This window comes from Polypterus senegalus, chromosome 8, assembly GCF_016835505.1.
Source record: "Polypterus senegalus isolate Bchr_013 chromosome 8, ASM1683550v1, whole genome shotgun sequence".
NCBI classification, from domain to species: Eukaryota; Metazoa; Chordata; class Cladistia; order Polypteriformes; family Polypteridae; genus Polypterus; species Polypterus senegalus.
Window position 1 is genome coordinate 119,866,269 of NC_053161.1, and position 19,814 is coordinate 119,886,082.

Below are 19,814 nucleotides of genomic sequence, written 5' to 3' on the forward strand. Positions count from 1 at the left end.
ATATATATATATATATATATAAATATAAATATATATATATATTTACACACACACACAAACATATATATATACATATCTATACATATACACATATATACATACATACTGTATATATATCTACATATATACACATACATATACATACACACATACATACATACACACACATATATACACACAATACATATATATATATATATACATACACACACACATATATAAACATATATATACATATACATATCGTATTTGTTCAAGTTCTATTTAAATTTTAAATAGAAGGAATTTTTATTTAGTCGACAGAAATATCTTTGGTAGGAATGGTAAAACAGACAGGAATATTATTCCTGAATAAATCAACTCAAACCTTAAACAACTTATAATATTTTGCTCTCCATAAAAATATATCCTGTCTAAATTATACAAGTTAGAAATAAAGTAAACATTAAAAGAACAAACATTCAAATTTCTTTACTCTTATGTAATTTTATATAAAAAATAAACTTAGATTTTAAATATCCCAAAAGATTTTGCTCTCCATAAAAATATATCCTGTCAAAATTATACAAATTCAAATATGAACATGCTGCATAACAAAACCTAGAAATATAAATAAAATGTGTTCCTTTCAGCAATAACAAATCAAATCATTCAGTTGTCTTTGCTCATATGTCATTTTAGAGCTGGACGCCTGGCATCTTTTTTGGCACAGGTTCGTTTCTGTTTGGTGTGAGGTTCTGTGTTGTGGAGATTCTCAGGATGGATTGCAGGTGCTCATCAGTGAGGCGACTCCTGTGTGCTGTTTTGTTAGTCTTTATCACTGAGAAGAGCTTCTCACACAGATATGTGCTACCAAACATGCACAAGGTTCGAGCCGCATGTAGACGGACTTTTTTTGTTCTTCAAAGTCACCAAAGCGCCGTGCAAACTCAGTGCGCTCAGTTTATCAGCAAAGTGCGTGTTTGGGAACACCGTAGTGACGACTTGGTTTAACATTACTTGGCAACAGGGAAAGTGGGGCAAGTGGTTGTGTCTCCCATAAAAGCAGCTCAATTGAAATCACTTTGTGATTGTGCACGGGTAAAACGTCCGCTGAAGTGTCAGATTCTTATTTAATTCTTCTGCTTTCTGTATCTTCTGCATTGCATTCAGGTCTTTCAGGTTACCCTGATGTTTTGTTTTATAGTGCCGTCTTAGATTAAATTCTGTAATTACAGCCACATTAGCTCCACAAATGAGACACACGGGTTCAGTAAACATATACTCAGCCTCCCATCGGTTTTGAAAGGCTCTATTTTCAGAATCAACTTTTCTCTTCAGCATCGTGTGAGCTAGCCGCAATAACTTGCAGCATCTTAAGGTAGACTTGATTAACGGTAACTGTTAGGCAAGGCAGCTGAAGCGCTGCATTATGGGATCTGTAGTTTATTGTGTTACCAGCGCTTCATATACCGGGCTTTAATAACAATAATACAGTATATAAAATGATCTCGGGCGGATATAATTACGCCGGGCGGATGTGGCCCGACCCTTGAGTTTGACACATATGGACTAAATAGAACTTGAAAAGATATATTTTTCAAATGTGATCGCAATTCAGATAGAGTTGACGCGCACTACAGCCTGCATGCCTCAATAAGTCATCCTCCCCTTGCCCTTACTTTTTACCGTTCATCTAGTGAATACACTGAGTATGGCTTTACCAAAACAATCATTGATGGCGAATAAAGTATCCATTATTCGAGTATGTAGATCGGGTTATATATATATACATATATATATACCCGCGTATCAGCGAGAAGTAGTGTGTTAAAAAGCTAGAAAAGAAAAGGGAACATTTTAAAAATAACGTAACATGACTGTCAATATACAGTATTTGTTTTGTGAGTGTTACTGAGTGTTGCTGTCATCAAGGATTTGATTATCATTATTTCTTTCAATCAGGTTCGTATTTGTAGGATGTGTTGTGTTCAAGTTACATTCCGTGTTTGTCAATCGTTGTAAAGATGACAGGTTTCATTCATCGATTCGTTTCTTACTGCATCAATAAACAGCTCGTCTTCTTCTTTATCTGAGACCTGACACACTGCATGCACGGGTTTTTTTTACACTGTCTTCCTTTAGCGGGACATTGACTTTTTCCAACGTGTGCTTTGTTTCCGCAGTAGTTGGATTTATGAATATGCTTGTATGTATGAGACGCTTCATATTTTTGCTGCCTTTTCAATTGTGTAATTCGGTTTTGTTCAGCTCTTTGGAACTGTTGCCTTTATCTGTGCACTGCATCAGTTCACGTGAGCCACTCGGTGTACATGCATCGAAGGTTCCCAGCTGTGCTGGTGCCATCTCGTGCTATGTCCATGGCTGTATTTAATGTTACCTTAGTCCTGGCACTTAAAACTTTCTCTCGCAGTTTCGCTGAGTTTGTGTCAAACACCACCCTGACCATCTCATCTTCCTCTACATAAGCACAGTCCTTCACCCGTGAATATTTACCCGTGGCAGTTTGCTATTGGATTGCCGCTGACGGACGGCCTTATATGGGCAGGCACTAAATTACAAACGCCAGCGCAGCCTGTCTATGAACTTAATTTAAAGTGTAGGTTTACATCGTGCTTTGTTTCAGTAGCAGAACTCATGAATATGGTTGTATATGTCACTCGCTCGCTTCTTATTGTTTCGCTGCCTTCTCAATTATATAATGCATGTTTTCTTCAGCGCTTTTTGAGGTCTTCCTAGTTTTCTATGTACTGCGTGATTACGTGGAAGGCGTGATGATGTCACACGAAACTCCGCCCCGGCGTTGAAGCTCATCTCCATTACAGTAAATGGAGAAAAACTGCTTCCAGTTATGACCATTACGCGTAGAATTTCGATATAAAACCTGCCCAACTTTTGTAAGGAAGCTGTAAGGAATGAACCTGCCAAATTTCAGCCTTCCACCCACACGGGAAGTTGGAGAATTAGTGATGAGTCAGTGAGTGAGTGAGTCAGTGAGTGAGTGAGTGAGTGAGGGCTTTGCCTTTTATTAGTATAGATGACCTCTCTTGTCTGATCTTGCACAAACTGTTCCCTAAAACTGCTGTTTTTGCCACATGTTGCTAATTCTTTTCTTTATATTTTTTTAAATTAGTATTCTTGTGATGTGCAATAAGCTTACTGGCCTAGTTACTTGGATATGTCTGGTCACACATTTTATGTAACAGGGTAATAATATTTGCTATTTTCTAATCTTTAGCTGTTTCCCCAGTGTACACTGATTTTGAAAAAAAATATGCATCAAGAGTTAATATATGTGCTCAATAACCTCCTTAAGAACACAAAGATAACCTGGTCCTGGTGATACGTTAGATTTCAGCCTATTTAATATAACCAGTACTTCTCCCTCTTCGATTTGCGAATCTTAGTACCTCCTTAGCTGTCCCTGTTACTGCTGGGAGGTTATGCACTTCTTCACATGTTAAAACTTCCGACAAATACAAGTTTAGAGCATCTGCAATCTTCGCTGTCTGAATATATGAATACTGATAGAATCTGTGGATCATCTTTCACCTTTTCCACAATATTTCTCTTATGCTGAATTTTACTTTTCCTAATATCCTTCTTAATGGTTGCTCTCATATGTCCTTAAGTTACTACTGGAGTTATCAGTCTTATACATCTAATATGGCTGCTTTTCCCTTTGCAGCTTCTGTTTCATCTCCTTACATTCCCACTGCTGAGTTTTATTTTACTTTCTTATTAATTCATTATTTTGTGATGAACTTGTTCAGCTTTATAGGTAGAGCATTTTCAAATGTGTTCCACTGCTCCTCAGCTGTCTCTACATTTTAAAGCATATCACAGTTTATCCATTTACACATCCGTTTATAATTTGTTATAAGTTAAATTTAAAAGGTTTAGTCTTTACATCTGTGCTCTGCCAAATAGCTGAGAATCTATATATATAATTCACTAAGGCAAGACAACCATGGAAAGCACGCTAGAATCTATATATATAATTCACTAAGGCAAGACAACCATGGAAAGCACGCTGGAAGGGGCGTGGATTCAAAAGTGAGACACCTATGGCGCACGCAGGAAGGGGCCACGCCCACCAATTCCAAGACCATTGGATACGACGGCAACTCGCAGGGCCACGCACACCAACTCAGACACGACGACACAGAAAAAATGGCGTCTTTTATATTCGTCTGTCGTAGAGGCCACATGCAGTGTAGGTCAGGTTAATGTCATGTGCATGTCATGCACCTCCGAGCTATGTTGACTGTTCAAAGAGGCATGTTTCTCACGGAGGTGAATCGCCATATGCAGCGTGTGAAACGGTTTGCGAGGGGTATCCCATGGGATCCTTAAAACAGTCCTTTACAACGAGGTTAAAGCACAATGAACTAAGCAGTCTTTAAAAACCGAGTCTTCGGTTACGACGCACGACGACGTGCACCATAGCAAACTGTTTTACATGCTACATACAGCAATTCGCATCCGCGACAAACATGCGTTCCTGCAGGAACACGGAAGATGTTTCCCTGCCCACCAACACTCCTTTTTCACCGGCCGGCGTCTACCTCGCTCTCTAAGCATTCACACTGCCTGCCCATTTGCCCGGACTAAAAAAATAACCGACCACCTAGTTAGTCCCTTTCGTCTGTGGTAAAAGTCCACATGCACGTCTGAGCCACGCGGCGTTTGTTATGCTGCGGGTTCACTATTGTGTTGTATTTTGCTCTCTCCAGAGTTCCATCTTTTCATTCACTTTCTGTTGTATCCTCAAACCCTCCCTTTTTAGACAACTGTGTCTTTCCAGAAGTGTTCAACCATCAATAAATAATTATGCGGTGTTTGTTTGTTGTTCACTATTGTGCTGTATTTTGCTCTCTCCAGAGTTCCATCTTTCATTCGCTTACTGTTGTATTCTCACACCAACCCATTTTAGACAACTGTGTCTTTCCAGAAGTGTTTATCATTCAATAAATAATTATGCATAACATTGAGCGTGTGTCTACCTGGCGTGGGTAAGCCGTTGAACCCCATTCGGGCTGTAAACCATGGAATTCCCACTAAGTGCGACTCATTAGCTCCCACTGGTTGCGTCCCAACCCTTTGTACACCCCCCCATACCACCTCACTACTACCGTGGTCGGGTGTCTTGGTGGATTATATATAGAAAAGCAGCCAAAACCGCACAGAGCAATGAAAACTCTACATCAGTCACAGGTACGTCTGGATTGTGTAAAGACGATGACTCAAGTGACGAGTTGGAGGTGGGCACACGATCGGGCAGTGCATACTGAACGAGAAATTGGCAGACTAGCAGGACGGATGGAGCTGAATGAACGTCCTTCTCCTCTCCTCCCGTTCCACACTCTGCGCCGTGCACCCCCATCCCTCCGTCTGGCAGGAGGAGGCACGAGGACGGTCCGCCAGTTTTCAGTCACGGATGATTGTGTGTTGGTTCGTTACGTGCATTGTTATAATGTTCCTTTTCTTGCTGATTTATTATATTACCGATTTTTCAAATGTTAATTTTCTCCCTGTGCTTAAAAATCATTAAAAAACCGGCCTGAGTATGCGGCATATGGTACGCCGCGGGTTGGCTAGTTGTATGATATTAGGGTTACTTAATCCTAGTGCTTCAATCACCATCTTCACCCTGAATTCTATCCTGGTTAATGCAGATTACTACATTTAAGTCAGGCATCCCTCCGCATTGGTGCTTTAACATACTGTTTTAAATTAATGCTCTTGTACTCAAGTATTTGAATAATTAAACTCCCCCATGATTATAACAACTCCCTATAAATTTCACTTAATATTATTAAAAAGATGCACATTAATATAACTGTCTGCATTTTTCTTTAACACACTCCTAATAATAATAATTTAATGCCCCTCTGGCTAAGATGCAACCCATCCCATGTTTTCTCAAAGGAATCCAAACACCCCATAAACTGTAACCTTCTAATCTGCACCAAGGAACTACTAGGACTGACATGTGACACATGCAGAACTTTGGAGAAGACCACCTTGTCAATTGGCACCTAACTTTTGAAATTTTAACTGCAGAACTGACAACATGTTCTTATATAGGTCCTTTTTTTCCAACATGAACAATGGCAACTGAATCCACCTCTGCTCTGGCCAAGAGCCTATCCACCCTTTCAGAGAAGTCCTCTACATGCGCACCTAGAAAGCAACACACTCTAGGTCTCCGAAGCAAACCTGTTTCTCAATCTTCCTAATAAATGAGACCCTTACTATTGCAACTGTTATCTCTCTGGGTAATTGTTTTGAGGTGACCTGTTGGGGCTCCTCATTCTAGCCTACTACCTCACAATTTTCAAAGTCTCACTCCACCTCCACAAGGTTCTGAAAATGGTTTTACACTTCCAATTCTGGGATTGATGACACTGGGCAATGTGCACCCTTTACCTTGTACCTATGTCTGACTGTGACCCACCTACCCCTACCTCTTTGGTCTGAAGTCTCCTCATGCTCCACCTTAGGGGTGGCACAACATCTCCATAAAGAACCAATTCTCTAGTAGAGTGCAGATCAGCCTCCTCTTCCACCAGTGGTAGATCAGTTCACAACTCCTGCAGAACTAGCCTTCAAGGAGACCTGACTCTTCCAAGCCACCCTTTAAAAAGTCCAACATCAAATAGGAGTTGCATTGTACTAGACTGATTTTTAAAATTTGGACTTGGATTACTTAACTGCTCAACCCCTTTTTATTAATTTAAACTCTCTGATTTATTAAAATTACAAAAACAGTATCAGATTAACAAATGCAATTATTTAGCAACTGCTGTCCCATAAAGTTCCTGTTATACTCTTTCCCCTTGACTGCCTACTTTCCCTAACCGTTTGTTGTCCTAAATCTGCAGCCCTCTTATTACCTCCTTACTTTAAAGCAGGAGTTCCCAAACTTTTTTTTGCCGCAGACCCCTTTACCAAAAACTTTTAAAACCATCGACCCCCTAGTCACATGCAACGGTTTTTCATGTCCACACTTGCTTTGATAAGTTTGTTAAGACAATGCACAGACATGTTTGTGCTACATGTATTTTCATGCATTCTTACGTGTGACTCTTTTAATGACACATTTGTTTGGTATGTAATGTGTTTTTATCAAAAAAGTGTTTTTTTGAATTATTTTGCTTCATAATTAGGTACCTATTGGAATCATAGATATTTTGAAGTAACAAACAAATAGCAGTAGTAAGGGGGTCTATTTTTGCTGTCATCGACCCCCAAATTTTTTTATTGAAACTATCGACCCCTGGAAAGTTCAAATCGACCCCAGGGGGTCAATATTGACCACTTTGGGAAGCCTTGCTTTAAAGCCTTTCTGTGCCAATTCCTATACCATTTGTGCTTGTTGCAATTAATGAACACTTACATTCTTGTCCTCTTGTTAGTGCTAATTTCACCTGATACGAGTGCTAAATGCTGTTTTATTAATAAGCATTTTTTACAGCTTAATTCATTAAAAAAACTTGCTTACTGAATATTATCTAGTGCTAGGCCACTGATTATTTACTTATTCACTTGTTGGAGTCTACTGCTGCTTTTCCTGCTCTACATCTCCTCACTAGAATGTCTGTTTATCTACCATTACCAATTTAAACAAAATTCGACTTTCACATAGTAAAAAGAAAAAGCACTTACCTGTTGTAACTGCCAAAGTGTGGGGGTGTTTTTCCACAAGGATTTTAAGGGCCAGTTTTTACTTCAAACTCAGAACGCATCATGTCTGCCACGCGTTCTTAGCATTCATTTGATGTGTCCTTTGAGCACATCCTCAGAAATTAACGTGACGTGTGCGCAAGCAAAAAGCGCTGCATATTCCTCAATGTAATGGTACGACACATTTTAAGTCTCACATACCATCTTCTGTGCCGTCTTTTTCTTTTTTTTTTTTGCACCTTCACAATAGCATCAGAATGCATGGCAGTGTATTTCAGGCGCAGAGAAAAAAATGTTTATTTTGTGAATAATATGGAAATTTCGGCGTTAATCTCGAATATGTCCACTTTAACCTCGTAGTATATTTTATCATCAATGTAAACCACAGTAAACATCATTTTAAAACTGACCCACTTGTTAATCACTACATGCTTCTTGGGCTTCCTCCTGATCTGACAGCAGCAGCAAGCAGTTATTGCCACACAGAACACATTAAATTTATAATATTCCAGCTCTCTGCACATTTAGAATCCTTAGATTTACTGTATACTTAATATCAACAACAACAACAACAGCATTTATTTATATAACACATTTTCATACAAAAAGTAGCTCAAAGTGCTTTACATACTGAAGAAAAGAAAAATAAAAGACAAAATAAGAAATTAAAATAAGACAACAGTAGTTAACATAGAAAAGGAGTAAGGTCTGATGGCCAGGGTGGACAGAAAAACAGAACAAAAAACTCCAGACAGCTGGAGAAAAATAATAAAATCTGCAGGGGTTCCAGGCCACGGGACTGCCCAGTCCCCTCTGGGCATTCTACCTAACATAAATGAAATAGTCCTCTTTGTAGTTAGGGTTCTCATGGAGTCACTTGATGTTGATAGTCATAAAGACTTCTGGCTTTTAATCTATCCATCATTGTGGGAAAATCACGGTGCTTTGAGTAGATGGTGGTGGCGCAAGAAAAAAGGAAAAGGAAACAGAAGAGAGAGTAGGGGTTAGTACAGATTTTAGAGCCACCATGAACAGTCATTATAATGAGTTGGAGATATAGAGTATCAGGATTTTGATTACAGTGAAATTATGAGAATGCCATATTAAAATAATGTGTTTTCAGCAGTTTTTTAAAGTGCTCAACTGTATCAGCCTGGTGAATTCCTATTGGCAGGCTACTCCAGATTTTAGATGCATAACGGCAGAAGGCCGCCTCACCACTTGTAAGTTTTGTTCTTGTAATTATAAGGAGATGCTCATTTGAGGATCTTAGGTTACGATTTGGAATATAAGGTGTCAGACATTCCAATATATAAGATGGGGCGAGATTATTTAAGGCTATATAAACCATAAGCAGAATTTTAAAGTCAATCCTGAATGACACAGGTAACCAGTGTAGTGACATCAAAACTGGAGAGATGTGCTCTGATTTTCTTTTCCTAGTTAGGATTCTAGCAGCTGCATTCTGCACTAGTTGCAAACGATTTATGTCTTTTTTGGGTAGTCCTAAGAGGAGTGCGTTACAGTAATCTAGTCGACTGAAAACAAACGCGTGAACTAATTTTTAAGCATCTTTCAGTGATATAAGAGGTCTAACTTTAGCTATGTTTCTTAAGTGAAAAAATGCTGTCCTAGTAATCTGATTAATATGCGATTTCAAATTCAGATTACAGTCAACAATTTCCCCTAAGCTTTTTACCTCCGTCTTGACTTTTAATCCTAAAGTATCCAGTTTATTTCTAATAGCCTCATTGTATCCATTATTGCCAATCACTAAGATTTCAGTTTTCTCTTTATTTAACTTGAGAAAGTTACTATCACTTTCATGATGAAATGCATTAACGTATGCATATTACATTTTATAGATAAATCATTAACTTCATTTAAATAATGATCACTGTTAATAATTACACATCTGGGATTGGCATGGTGGCAGAGCGGTAGCTGGAAAATACCATCTTTTTGTGTCTCTGTCACCATGTTTGAAATCTCTCAAGTCTGATCCCGGTTGGTCCCGAACTGCAAGATGCACACTGTGTAGTCTGGTGCATACCTTGCCACTAGACGGGGTGTCACAGTTACCCCTCTCCTTTCCTTCTTTATTTTTAAGCATGCCACCTAGATTGTACATAAAATAAATGCTTACTGTATGAATGAACACTTATACCTTTGCTCTCCACTAGCACTGATACCTTCTGATATGATTGCTATGCACTGCTCTATCCTATTAGTTCTTTACATCCATGGTACCAGTTTGACCACAAGGACCTTTTCCAAACATTTAACTACCTTTGCACATGTACAGGTGTAAAAAGCAAAAAAAAAAAAAAACATTTGTCAAAAAAGAAAAGCTATAAAAATTCCTACAAGATTTTAGGAGCAGACATATTATAATTAACTCTTACACAGACGTAACACAAAACACTCAGCACTTCTTTCACTTTAATATGCATGGATAATGTCAGCACGTCTGTATGTCAGTCTCAGTGTTAATATACATATCATAACACAAAATATTATTGCAAAGCCTGCTTTATCCGAGCCTACTTCAGAGTCCTAGCACTGGGTATAAGGCAGGACACAGCACTGGACATTATATGTTTTAAGACATAATCAGAAGCTCCTGCTAGCTCATTTTGCACCTATTTGGCCCCAGAAATTTACAGTATGCTTCAGAATAGCCTCAATGAAATACAGTACAGTGTATGGAGAAATGAATGGGATCTTACCTTTCTTGGATCATTTATTCAAGATTACCAGAGTTGCTATGTAAGCTGGACTGTGCTCTATAGCCACACAAACCTAACATTAGCAATTCTCAAATTGTAGATTTCACCTAATTTTTCCCCTGGAGGATACCCTCTAGCATCACAAGGCTTGCTGCAAGTCTGGTATTCTTTCACATTATATTTTATGCTCCTTTGCTCTTGGGCATTTCTCTGCCAACCCAGTATCTTCTGATAAGTGGTTTGTTGCTATTTAACAACCTTCTTTTCATGACAATATGTATACAGCTAGACTTAACAGATTATAGAATGATTGTTTCTCTCTTCAAGCTTTTCTCCAGCTCACATAATTACAGCTAGCTTTATGCTGATTCTTGCTTGTGGCAAAATTTGACACACTTCAATTTTAATTAGCAATTTGCTTTTCTGTGCTCTGCCTTGATTGGAAGAGGCAAGGCATGTCAATAGAGTATTTACAGTGAGAAGAATGAGTACAAATTCAATTACGCAGAATGGTGTGCCCACCGATTGAGTATAATAAAACTGATTTGGTAAGACAGTATACTGTATCATCCAACAGGACGAGAAATCTGTTGGAAGGTCATATAAGTTACTTACATTTGGACCTGAAATCACAGATCGTGGTTTATGAAAAAATTATGTAAACCTAATAATTACTATATAGCAATTTTGAATTTTAATGATCTGTGTATTATGCTGGATGAATAAGGAATGAATGTTTTTAAAATGATGTTATGCTATGAATTCTAGGAATAAATTTACAAGAATGGCATCATTTCCTTTATCAGCTTTTTGAAAAGAGGTCTGTCTAACCGTTGTCCTACATCTCTGATAAAAGCATAATTTTCATTCAGAATTCATTCTCAAAGGCTGTTTAGTCTGTTGAAGTGGTAATGCTTGCTTTTTAATGAAATATGTTGATGGAGGTCAAGCACCAAAGCTCTCAACTTTTATCCTTCATCTTGTTGCAATAGACACAGAAAGGACACCCAGTGTTTATGAGTGTGGTCAGCATACAATGACAGAGTAAAATCCAGTGGTCTAAGCAATTTAAAAAAATTAATATGGCTAGTTTTTATAACTGATTATTTAAATGATCTATTTATTATTGATTATATTTATTTGTGAGAACAGCAAGGTGGTACATTTCTTGCTTAGGTTTCAATCTGTCTTTATGGGTTTTGTACCCTCCTCCTGTCTCTGTGTGGACTTTTCACTAGATACTCCAATTGCCCTCTTAATTGTGTCACATGGCACAGTATGAGTGTGAGTTAATGTGTTCATGAGTGGGTCCTGTGATGGACTGATGGCTCACCCAGGATTGGTTCCTACTTTCCTTTATGTGCTGACTGGGTAGGCTCCAACCTCCTGCAAGCTTGAATGGGAGCAAACAAGTTTGAAAAAATTGTAATGTCCCTTTCCAAGCAGGAGAAATAAAACTGTACAGACTATGCGCTGTGCAGCAATCAAACTAATTTATTTCTCTTTTTTTTTAAACCACATTTTCAAAGGAACAATAAAAGAACCAACAACTATTTACAATCCTCAAATTGTTTCTTCCATGGGAGATGCCTTCACTTCACATTTAATCTTTCCTGGATTCACTTGCTCATGTAGCCTCCTGCTTTAAAGATACAGCAGTCTGTGTAAACATTAACATGTCACGGTCCCACAGTCCCTAAGTCCTTGTCGTCCAACACAACCACATGTACACACAGTCATGCATGTGGCACTAACCCCATCCAAAATACTGAAAAGCATGCATGTTCTTTTGGTTTTTATCCCCAGTCTTTGTCCCCCAGCTTCTTGGTTGCTGCTTTGTATCAAGAGCAGGCAGACTGAGATCCTTTGTGACCACCCCCCTCTGCTGTGCCCTGAACAGCCTTATTTCTCTGGCTCTTGTCAGGACTTGGCTCTTGAGGCACCCTGCTTCATGGAGATTTTGGCCAGAGTATTAGTATATTTGTAAAATGCAAATATTGTATTTTGGTTGTCATTCTAAAAAACAAGCCACTAGGAAAAAAACATACATTATCTTTCATGCATCCAAGCACTCATCTATCCATTTATTTACTGTCTATACCTACTTAGCTTAACTTTAGGGCTATGAATAGCCAAAACCCATCCTAGCAGCATCAAGTGTAAGGCAGTATCCTGAAGGTGGTACCGTTGGATCACAGCCCACACACATTGACACATAGACACCCCTTAGCCTATTCTGCATGTCTGTGGGGTGTGGGAAGAAAACCTACATAAATGCTACTACACTCCAGTGAAGTCCATGGGGTGATAAACGATTTACAAATTAATTCCAATTGATTTATATTGTTTGTATATTATTTTCATACCCGGCTATATTCACTCTATATTATGGAATTATCTCTGGACTGGTGACGTTTAAACCTAATATTCTCCAAACCTAGTATGTCCATCCTTCATTACATTTTCTGAACCCACTTATCCAGGTCAGGGTTACAAGGCAACTGGAGCCTAAGGCAAGAACAACACATGGACAGAGTGCTGGTCCATTACAGGGTGTATACACACATGGGCAAATTTACCAAACCTTTGGACTTTGGGAGGTAACCAGAGCAGCCAGAGCAACCTCACATGGACACGTGGAGAACATGCAAACTCCAGGGAACACCCATATATGAAAGCCACATTTATGACACCTCATTCAAAGCCTGATAAAGCTAATATAAATCTAATTTCAAATACTGTGTAGCCTAAATGAATATTGGCCATTAGATACTAAAACATATTTTATTTCCAGAAATCTAAAAGCTGATTAGAAGATGGATGGACCAGCATATTTTATATTTAATTATTTTCTTGTTGTGCACCAGGGAAGGTTAATAGAACATGAAGTACTTTCCTGTGTCACAAATGCCTGGTACTTTTCAATTAGTCAGCTGATTATTCTCCCTGATAGGTCCTTCTTTTGAGCATGTTTTCTTGTGGAACTGTTTTACATTATTCTCTCTAAATCAAGTTAAAACAGTAGAATACAGCTTTAATATCATTTTATGATCATATTGGTAGATAGAGGGTAATGTAATAATGATAAAAGGTATTAAAACAGGTTTCATAATTTAAATCATACGACTATTCTAATAATTGATATAAATAATGTAACTTAATGGATATCATACAATTAGAATGACATTTTATGCACTGTATCTATTATTGAAAGCAGTACAGTCCACTTCCATCGGTTTGTTTTGCATATTCTTGAAACAATGATATAAATATATTATATAATTATACTTATATACAGTATACCTATATACAGTATACTGTATATATTGTAAGAAGACAAAAAAAGACAAGAAAGAAGGTTTGGGGTTCCACCCCGTATATTCAATTCTCTCGCTAGAAATAGGAAGAGTTGAGAAGTCACTGCTGACTGTGTCCAAAACGAGACTGAGGAGTGAAGAAAAAGTGGGTATAGCTGCTGAGGAGGAAAGGGTGTGTCCAAGGGGCCGAAACTGGAAGTGATGTCATTGAGAGGGAAGGTTCAGGAATTACACAGGCTTCTGTTCGTTAGGTCAGAAGGGAAGAGAGAAAAAGGCCAACCGTTGTCTCTGCATATCACACAAAACCAAGCCCATTGACGGCCTCTGATGCGCTTGTGTATGACAATATATATATATAAAAATATGTACAAAGTAAACATTTTTAACATCTGCCAGTTTGCTGCCTTACCTCTTTAGCATTTCAGGTAATTCACTGGATTTAAATTGCTTAAATGTCAATAAAACCTGGAAAAACTGGGTTGTTCTAAAACCTTTTGCTGGTAGTATGTGTTCTCCTGAAGCTTGATCCAGGCCCAAGGTGTGTATTTCTTTTATTAGTTTCTCTCTGTTAACCCTGTTACCTTTATTACGTGTAACTCATCAAGAGTTTCGTCACAATTCAGTGTTGACCTAATTTGGAATCGGTCATCACAAAGCCACAAATCCATTTTCTCATTTAAATATACAGGCATTCTGAGAATCCCAGTGCTCAATGCAGAAGCCATATAAAGTATTCTACTTAAGTTCAAGTTACATTTTATTGCTATGTGTGCACAATACAATAAAATTCTTACTTGTATGTCCCTCACAAACGATTGCCAGTAGTCTTACGGAAATGAGCACTGACACTTTAGTTTTTTCCCCAACAAAAGAAAAATAGTAATAAAATCACCATGCAAAGCATAGTATGTGCCTAAGGTCTCAGTTAGCTGTTGCTGTGAATAACATTTTGGCCGAGAAATTTCCAAAATACCTTAATAAATGTTACTGATCAAAACCTGGATGTTGCCTTTTGAGGATAAATGATGAAAACTCCACAAAACATTTACAATTTTTCAGTTATGCTTCACTGCTGTTACACACTTATAAGTGTATTATCATTTAAATGGGCTGAAAAAATTTAAGGGTTGTTGCTAAGCTTTTACATACACCAGGAAAATTTAATTTATATATTGTTTTACTGTAAATCAGGATTTCAGAGATTGATATTTGGAAATGTTTAACATTTTAAACAATTTGCTATGGCTCCTTTTTCTTTAATGCAACTTGTAGGGATGACATTTCTTTTTGGCAATATTAAAGCTTGCTATGGTTTTCCTTTGGTTCCTTTTCCTCAAACTAAACTGCTCTATTTAAAAAAAATATTCACACTTGAAGAGATCATTTTATTAATCCTGTTTAGACACTCTGCTTTTTAAGCTGAGCTGCTTATACATTGCTTTGAGGCTTATAAAACCCCAAAAATAAAAAAGGATCTGTCGCTTCTCACCAAGATCTGAGTTGTTTATAAGGAAACAAAAAAAGAATTGTGACCAATAAAAACAATAGGCATACAATTAATGAAACGTTTTTCCAAAAAAAATAAAGTTGCTGTAATATTATTATGGTTATAATAGCCACCTTGTTTACTATATTTAATGTCTAACAACTTTATAAAGTAATATTAATAATAACATTTTGTGCATATTCTAAATCGAAAATAGTTTACATTTTGTAAGGCAAACTTTTGAGTAGATGGAGCAAAGCATCAATAACATAAATTGGGATAAGCTTTTAAGTGTGGAATGGATGAATAGTAATTTTCTCAAGTTAAATAAAGAGAAAACTGAAATCTTAGTGATCAGCAATAATGGATACAATGAGGCTATTAGAAATAAACTGGATACATTAGGATTAAAAGTCAAGACGGAGGTAAAAAGCTTAGGGGTGATTGTTGACTGTAATCTGAATTTTAAAGCACATATTAATCAGATCATTAGGACAGCATTTTTTCACTTAAGAAACATAAGTAAAGTTAGACCTCTTTTATCACTGAAAGATGCTGAGAAATTAGTTCAAGCGTTTGTTTTCAGTCGACTAGATTACTGTAATGCACTCCTCTCAGGACTACCCAAAAAAGATATAAATCGTTTGCAACTAGTGCAGAATGCAGCTGCTAGAATCCTAACTAGGAAAAGAAAATCCGAACACATTTCTCCAGTTTTGATGTCACTATACTGGTTGCCTGTGTCATTCAGGATTGACTTTAAAATTCTGCTTATGGTTTATTTAGCCTTAAATAATCTCACCCCATCTTATATATCGGAATGTCTGACACCTTATATTCCAAATCGTAACCTCAGATCCTCAAATGAGTGTCTCCTTAGAATTCCAAGAACAAAACTTAAAAGAAGTGGTGAGGCGGCCTTCTGCTGCTATGCACCTAAAATCTGGAATGGCCTGCCAATAGGAATTTGCCAGGCTGATACAGTAGAGCACTTTAAAAACTGCTGAAAACACATTACTTTAACATGGCTTTTCTATAACTTCAATTTAATCTTAATTTAACTTAATCCTGATATTCTATATGTTCAATTTCCTCATAATAACTATTCATGGTGGCTCTAAAATCCGTACTGACCCCTACTGTCTTTTCTGTTTCTTTTTCCGGCCTGCGCCACCACCACCTACACAAAGCTTCATGATGCTCCAACAATGATGGACGGATTAAAAGGCAGAAGTCTACGTGAGCATCATCATCATCAAGCCCTTCCGTGAGAACCCTAAATCCAAAGAGGACTGTTTCATTTATGTTCGGTAGAATGCCCAGAGGGGACTGGGCGGTCTCATGGTCTGGAATCCCTACAGATTTTATTTTTTCTCCAGCCGTCTGGAGTTTTTTTGTTTTTTCTGTCCCCCCGGCCATTGAACCTTACTCTTATTCGATGTTAATTAATGTTGATTTATTTTGTTTTATAATTGTGTCTTTCATTTTTCTATTCTTTAATATGTAAAGCACTTTGAGCTACTGTTTGTATAAAAATGTGCTATATAAATAAATGTTGTTGTTGTTGTTGTTGAGGAGATGTGTGTCAGATTTAAAAGTGTTTTAAATACTGTATAATGGAGGAAGTTCATCTCAAAATTTACAAGCTGTAACACATAAAAAAAAAACTACAAGGTGGATAAATAAGAAGCTAAATAGAAAGTTAAAAATGAAAAAAAGAGTTGTACAAGGCATATAAGATAAATGACTGCAGTGCTGAGAGTAGAGCTTATGAGAACATGAGAGCAATAGTTAAAAGGATATTAGGAAGGCTAAATGGTAGTTAGAAAGAAATATAGCAGATAAGGCAAGAGATGACTTAAAGAGATTCTTTCAGTGTTTTTGTAGTAAAAGAATAGTCAAGGAGAAGGTAAGGAGTATTAAGAATGGTAAAGATGAGCTAGAATATGTAGGCAATTAAATATTAAATGCTTTGAAATTATATTTTATTGAGGTTTATATATGTGAAGAAGTGAATAACTTCCCAAAAGTAAAAGGGACTACTAAGGAAGTACTTAGTGACTTGGAAATTATACAAGGTGAGGTACTGGTTAGATTATTTTTAAGCTTATCACAAATAAAAATTAAGTTAGTGAATACATATTTAAACCCTTGGCACATAATTTCCAGTTATCAGGGAGATCCAAGTAACTATAGGCAAGTAAGATTACCATGCATCACAAGTAAATTAATGGAAGAGATTATTAATGAACAGCACATGTCGGGAACAGAAGTATTGACAAATAATCAACATGTGCTCAGATTAGGAAGATTGTGTTTCACTAATATGCTGGAATTCTGTGTGGTATTAAAAGTATATGATCAGAGAGGTTACATTCATTCAGTCATTTTCCAACCTGCTATATACTAACACAGGGGTCTGCTGGAGCCAATCCCATGGCGCAAGGCAGGAACAAACCCTGGGCAGGGCACCAGCCCACCGCAGGGCACACACACACACACACTGAGCACAATTTAGGACCGCCAATACACCTAACATGCATGTCCTTGGACTGTGGGAGGAAACCCACGCAGACACAGGGAGAACATGCAAACTCCACACAGGGAGGTCCCAGGAAGCGAACCCAGGTCTCATTACTGCGAGGCAGCAGTGCTACCACTGCGCAATCATGCCACACTCTGAGAGTTACATATGATATTATTTATCTTGAGTTTCAGAAGGCTTTTAATAAGGTATTTCAAGAAAGGGTAGTGATCGAACTAACAGTAGTGGTAATTCAGGTAATGGTTTGTAAGGGGGTACCGAATTGGCTTAAACACAGGCAGCAACAACAACAACCACAACATTTATTTATATAGCACATATTCATACAAACAATGTAGCTCAAAGTGCTTTACATAATGAAGAATAGAAAAATAAAAGACACGGTAAGAAAATAAAATAAGTCAACATTAATTAACATAGAATAAGAGTAAGGTCCGATGGCCAGGTAGGACAGAAAAAACACAAAAAAAAAACTCCAGACGGCTGGAGAAAAAAATAAAATCTGCAGGGATTCCAGACCATGAGACTGCCCAGTCCCCACTGGGCATTCTGCCTCACATAAATGAAACAATACTCTTTGTATTTAGGGTTTTCACGGAAGGACTTGATGATGATGGTCACGTAGACTTCTGGCTTTTAGTCCATCAATGTTGGAGCATTATAGTGCTTTGAGTAGGTGGTGGTGGTGCAGGCCGCCACCACAAAGAAACCGGAAAAAGAAACAGAAGAGAGAGTAGTGGAGTAACAAAGAGTCATGGTTGTAAAACAGGTGTCCTTCAGGGATCAATTCTGGGGCTGCTGCTTTTTTAATATGCATAACAGATCTGGGGCCTCATGTATAAATAGTATGTACACACAAAAATGTTGTGTATGTCCATTTCCTCTCACACTTTGAGATGTATAAAAACTAAACTTTACGTAAAGTGACACACATTTTCACAGCAGCCTCACACTTTGCATACGCACATTTCTTCTCGGTTTTGCAAATTGGCAGCACCCAGCGTCAAAGCAGTGCTATTGTTTCTGTGTCATTTACCTTTCTTTTTCATATTCACATCAATGACATGGAATTTATAAAACACACCAAAATGAATTGGCTATCGTTCACAAATTTAATTCACTTTATTGTAATCATTCTGTAACAATATAATGGTGCATGGAATGGCCAAACTCTTTGCTGGGCACAGCAGCACGGCATGGAGTCTTGTCATTGACACAGGGGTCAGTATTTGTAATATTGTTAGAAACAGAATAAACAGATAGTGGGCTGCGACTCGCCTTTTCACATGGACTTTGATATCTGACTGCTTCTTTTTTATTCTGGGCACTGTGAGACTTTCTGAACTTGAACTTTCGAGTGTCTCCTTCCACACAATATCACTCCATAACTTCCTTTTCTTGCTTATACCACTGCTTAAGCCAACAAATAGTACACGTTTCCTTGCCTCAACTTTCATTTGCTGAAATTCTTCTTTTTTCCTTGTGATTTTGCAATTGTCTTTTAACAAAATAACAAATGGAAGGTTATATTTATATTGATTTCCATATTAAAATATGAGAAGTTCTAGAAGGATTTGGGGTGGTATGTAGGCGTGTGCACATGCATTAAATTTCATGTTCATTGGGATTTATAAAGGGGAAGTGCATGGAACTTGGCTTGCACAGTTTTATGCATCTGGATTTTTTTGTGCATACGCACATTTCTGTTTTTGTCTGTACTAATGTGTGAATTCTACATTATACGTGAGGCCCCAGGACAAGAATATAATCAAATAACTTGTTAATTTTGCAGATGATACCAAACCACATGGTAGTTAGAATTAGTTAGACTGTTACAGATGGATTTTGATATGATACAGGCTTTGGCATAATTTTGGCAGATGAAAGTTAATGTAAAGTATTATGTGTAGGAAGTATTAATGTTAGATTTTAATACACAATTGGAGGTCTGAAACCTGAGAGTTCCCTTATAAGAAGAACCTAGGATTCTTAGTGTACTCATCACTATATACATCCAGACGGTGTACAGAAGCAATTAAGAGGCCTAA